Genomic DNA, 6,337 nt, shown 5'->3' with positions numbered 1-6,337 from the left:
TTACTAATAATGATAATGATACTAATATTTATATATATTAATAATAATGATAATATTAATAATAATACTTACATTAATAATTAATAATATCAATAATAATCTTAATCTTAATAATAATAACTGATAACTAATACTTATCTTAGTAACAATAATAATAATTATAATATTAAATGATAATACTAATAATAACAATAAGAGTAATAATAGTAACTACCTTACTTAGAAAAAAGCTCCAAAAAGAAAAAGTGCCCATGCCCGGAATCGAACCCAAGACCTCATGTTAACCATATCACACGCCTAACCACTACAATGCTTGTTAGTTCTTTGATTTATCTACTACACTTAATTTCTTAAATCACAATCTCGACCCAACAGCAATAATCCGAGCCCAACATATACAAGCCCAAACCTCGTTTTAATTTAAATGGAATAAGGAAACTGATGGCCCAATGTTTCTTCATCATCATTCCGTTATTGTAACAGACAAAACAAAAAAAAAATATAGAAACAGAGATTAACGGCGGACATCGTCTTCTCCCCCAACAATTTTTACGACCCACCATTATTATCAGTTTTCATCATCCTTTATCATCATAAACTCATTATCATCCTGTATCTAAGAACACCAAAATTATACTCTCGGTCATCAATCATTCCATCATTTATATTGTTCTTTAACATCGAACAATTAATGGGTTTTGTGTTAGAAGGAACTAGAGACAAGAATAGCCTGATGGTTGTTATTCGCGAATCAAAACAGATCGAAACCATGCACCAGAACATGATTATATGCGAGGGAAAGGTTGTCAACGGTGATGGTCTTTCTGAGATGACTGGAACAGCAAAAAAAAAATTCGCGATAATAGAAACAATAATCATGGTAGATATTGAGGACCGTATTCGATCAAAGAAAATGAAACAGGAATGTTTGGTGTACTGACTTGTCAATTGGGAGTGATGAAGTGGTCTTAAATTAATGATGATGATGTCCGATGGTGTAATGAAACAGAAAAAAATTACGCGAATAATAGTTTGTTTGATGATTTTAATCGGGGTTCTCGGTGGTTATGAAGATGGACGACAGGAACAGTAATGGCCAGAAATTTATGACAGAAATCATGAGCAATGGTAAAAGTTGATAGTGGTTTATGAGAGAAAAAAATGAAAAAGAGAAAAATAAGAGAGAGAGATGAGAGAGAGAGATAGAGAAGTGTGACGATTTATGGTGGCTCGTTGGTGGTGGTTCAACGGAGAAGAAGGAAGAGAGACTAGAGTGGTGAGGCGATGGTGTTGATACGGGTGTTCTTGAAGGTGATAGATGGTGACCGAATCATAACATAAAATATAAAAACAAGTGTTGATTAAAGTGGAGATGGTGGTGTACGGTTTCAGTTAAAAGAAGGCAAGTAACAACTTCGAATGGAAAATAGAAACGAGATACAGTAGTGATGCAGATGGTTTTCAAAGTGGAGAGGTTGATGGTTGAATCTATATGTCACTATATATATATATATATATATATATATATATATATATATATATATATATATATATATATATATATATATATATATATATATATATATATATATATATATATGATCTAATCTACTAATTAATTATAATAATATAATAATAAGAATAGTAATCAACAAAGAATAAAGAAATTACAACGTGCATAAACCAACAGTTCAGCAGCCATCACTTTTAACATTTTGCTACCGACACTTATTTTGTGAAGTATTATATCGTGTCCATTTCTAAACAGTTGACGTATAAAATTGTTCCTAAAAATCCCAAAATTTTAAATTAAGTCCATTTATTTATTCTGGTCATTACCGTTTGAAACCTGATCAAAAAGGTGCGTCTAATATTTATTCTTTGTTCCATTTAATATGTACGGAGTACTAACATTTAATCTAAAAAGGTAAAAATATATTTAGCAAACCTAAAATCTTCGTAATCGATTTACAGTTTAACTTTTATTTTAAATCTTTCTAAACATGTATTGGATCTATATGACCGCTAAAGAAATGTCAACCGAGTATTACAATCGTTTACTATTTAAGCTCGAAATCATTTGTTTTCAATACACTATATGTATATATATATATATATATATATATATATATATTAATATCAGGATTTATTTTATAAATAAATATATTAAATATATTTTCAAATAAATAAATTTAATATTTAATCTTATATAGTTACAATCAATATTCATGTATATATGTATCTATTTACAAATAGTTGTTCGTGAATCGTCGAAAACAGTTAAAGTTAAATGAATGTATGTAAACAGTTCAAAAATTTTGAGACTCAACATAACAGACTTTTCTTATCGTGTCAAAATATATTAAATCGTATCAAAAGTTTGGTTTAAAATTAGTCGAAATTTTCCGGGTCGTCACAAATTGAGAGCACATTTCCCTGATTATACTATTAAAAGGGTGAAATTAGATAATGCTGATGAGTTTACATCTCAAGCATTTAATGAGTTTTGCATGTCTATGGGGATTGTTGTTGAACATCTTGTTGCCCATGTGCATACACAAAATGGTTTAGCCGAATCACTAATCAAACGATTGCAGTTAATAGCTAGACCATTGATAATGAGAACAAAACTCCCAGTATCTATATGGGGTCATGCAATTTTACATGCTGCATCATTAATTCGCATTAGACCAAGTGCAAGTCATATATATTCTCCTTTGCAACTTGCTTTTGGCCATCAGCCAAATATTTCCCACCTTAGAACATTTGGTTGTGCAGTTTATGTTCCTATCGCACCACCACAATGCACCAAAATGGGTCCTCAAAGAAGGATGGGAATATATGTTGGATATGAAACATCTTTAATCATAAGATATAGTGAACCCATGACGGGTGATGTTTTTACAGCATGTTTTGCTGATTGTCACTTTAATGAAACATTATTCCCTAGATTAGGGGGAGAAATAAAAAATAAAGAAAATGATGTTTCATGGTGTGAACCTCAATTAATGTATCTTGATCCTCGCACAAAAGAATGCGAGACCGAAGTTTAAAAAATAATGCATATGCAAGAACTTGCGAATAAATTGCTTGATGCATTTACAGATACAAAAAGAGTGACTAAATCATATATACCAGCAGCAAATGCTCCAGCTCGAATTGAAATTCCAAAAGCTGGCAATAATGTCGCTCTTGAGTCTTTGCCACGCCAGAAACGTGGGAGACCAATTGGTTCCAAAGATAAAAATCCTTGAAAAAGAAAATCAGCTGATAATGAGGTAAAAGAAAGTGTTCAAGAAGAATCACAAATCAATACTCCTTCTGCAGAGGAGATTGATGATGTCAATACAGAATTTTCAATCAATTATGCACATTCAAAAATATTATGGAACCAAAATGAAATGAAAAATCTTAATGGGATATTTTCATATAATGTTGCATATGACATCATGAATGATGATGATCCAGAACCAAAATCTGTCATGAAATGTCAAAATAGACATGATTGGGATCATTGGAAAGGAGCAATACGAGCAGAATTTGAATCGCTCAATAAAAGAAAAGTTTTCAAATCTATCATTCTCACACCTAAAGATGTGAAACCTGTGGGATATAGATGGGTTTTTGTGCAAAAAAGAAATGAGAAAAATGAAATTACAAGGTATAAAGCTAGACTTGTAGCTCAAGGTTTTTCTCAAAGATCAGGAATTGATTATGAGGAAACTTATTCTCCTGTTATGGATGCAATTACTTTTAGATACTTAATCAGTCTGGCAGTTTCTAAAAATTTAGAAATGCATCTCATGGATGTTGTGACTGCTTATCTATATGGATCACTTGATAGTGATATATATATATATATATATATATATATATATATATATATATATATATATATATATATATATATATATATATATATATATATATATATATATATATATATATATATATGAAGATACCTGAAGGATTTAAGGTATCAGAAGCAACCAATGCAAAATCCAAAGAAATGTACTCAATCAAGTTACAAAGGTCTTTATATGGGTTGAAACAATCGGGTCGCATGTGGTATAAACAATTAAGTGATTACTTGATATGCAAAGGGTATACCAATAATCTTATTTGCCCATGTGTATTCATTAAGAAAATAACATCCGGATATGTGATCATAGTCGTTTATGTCGATGAACTTAACATCATAGGTACAAATAAAGAGATCCATGAAGCCATTCAACTTCTAAAGAAAGAATTTGAAATGAAAGATCTCGGAAAAACCAAGTATTGCCTTGGTTTGCAGATTGAGCATATGCCTAATGGTTTACTTGTACATCAAACAACTTATACGGAAAAGATTTTAAAACGTTTCAATATGGACAAGGCAAAACCATTAAGTACTCCTATGGTTGTTGGATCACTTAATGTTGACACTGATCCATTTTGTCCCCGTGAAGATCATGAAGATATCCTGGGACCAGAAGTATCATATCTTAGTGCAATTGGAGCTCTTATGTATCTTACAAATTGTACAAGACCTGACATTTCTTTTGCAGTTAATTTGTTGGCAAGGTTCAGCTCAGCTCCTACCAAAAGACACTGGAATGGGATCAAACACATATTTCGATACCTTCGAGGAACTACTGATTTAGGATTATTTTATTCTAACGAATCAAAAAAAGATTTGGTTGGTTATGCAGATGCATGTTATTTATCTGATCCACATAAAGCTAAATCTCAAAATGGATATGTATTCCTAAATGGAGGTACCGCAATATCATGGCGTTCTCAAAAATAAACACTTGTTGCAACATCATCAAATCATGCCGAAGTGATTGCATTACATGAAGCTACTCGGGAATGTTTTTGGTTGAGATCAATGACACAACTCATTACTGATTCTTGTAGACTAGAATGCGATAAAAGTCCAACAACTATCTATGAAGATAATGCAGCTTGTATAGCACAAATGAAAGAAGGGTATATCAAAAGTGACCGAACAAAACACATACCTCCTAGATTCTTCTCATACACTCAAGATCTCATTAAGAACAACCAGATTGAAATGAGATATGTTCAATCCAGCAAAAACTATGCTGATCTTTTCACCAAAGCACTCCCAACTGCTATTTTCAGAACATACGTTCACAATATTGGAATGAGACATGTTCAAAAGATGTAAAAGATCAACGATGTCTACTTGAGGGGGAGTCAACTCTATGCTGCACTCTTTTTCCTTTAGCTAAAGTTTTTCCCAATGGGTTTTCTTTAGCAAGGTTTTTAACAAGGCAGTACTAAGTTGCTCTTTAATACAATTTGTCATCCAAGGGGGAGTGTTGTGATAAAGACAAAACATGTGGCTGACAAATTTGAATCAAATCACGGGTGTATTATTATTCTACCTAACTGCACAGTAAATTATTGTATTATAAATACCAAAGGATGTGATTTACATAAGATGCACACATATAGAATATATTTCATATATCACCATTCTTTTACTCTCTCTTATTTTAAGTTTAATAATAGCCTATAGTTAAGAACCAAACCACTAAAGGTAGTTATAAGTCTACTGAATTATAACACGAACCAAACCACTAAAGGTAGTTATAAGCCTACTGAATTATAACAACCACCTAAATTTTTTACGGGGTCTATATTTTTTTTTTACTCGAGTTAGTTTTCACCGTCATAATTGTTAAATTCGAAATAATTTTACAAACTAGGTGCAACAAATTATATTCAAAAATGAGTTTTCACGCACTACCAACAGAGCTTTGTTTTTCAGTAATAAATATGAAAGTTAATTACATTTTACATTTTTGGTCCATACATTATTTATGACCACCTCCCGAAGTACGTTTAGGTTGATGAAATGACTAATAACTTTTTTAAAGTTAAACTTAATTGTTGAACTAAAAAGTTTTAAAACACTCACTTTGAGTTTTTATCCAATTCAATTTTATTTTTTCCATCTATTATTTTGTTTCTTTTTGACCATCGGATTTAGCAAAGGGCCCGGCCGAGGAGCGAGGGCTCCTCAACTAGCTACTCCTTATATAGAAGTTATTATGTCGAATTCTATATTAGCCGTAAAAAGGGTCGTAAATAATCACAAGATAATTTGATTAAGTCGCGTGTATCTAAGTAAAATTAGCTTGATCAAATAGTCTGAATAAAAAAGTAATATTTACATTAAATCAGATAAATCATTCTTATGTACAAAATAAAGTTTGGCACCCCATGTAAGTGTTGGAATAAAAACATTGTATCCAAATATAAGTTCATTGGTATAATGAATCAAATAGAGTACAATACCAATTTACATAATTTCTTTAAACAC

Source organism: Rutidosis leptorrhynchoides, chromosome 5, assembly GCF_046630445.1.
Source record: "Rutidosis leptorrhynchoides isolate AG116_Rl617_1_P2 chromosome 5, CSIRO_AGI_Rlap_v1, whole genome shotgun sequence".
Lineage (NCBI taxonomy): Eukaryota > Viridiplantae > Streptophyta > Magnoliopsida > Asterales > Asteraceae > Rutidosis > Rutidosis leptorrhynchoides.
Note: the sequence above shows the minus strand (reverse complement) of the source record.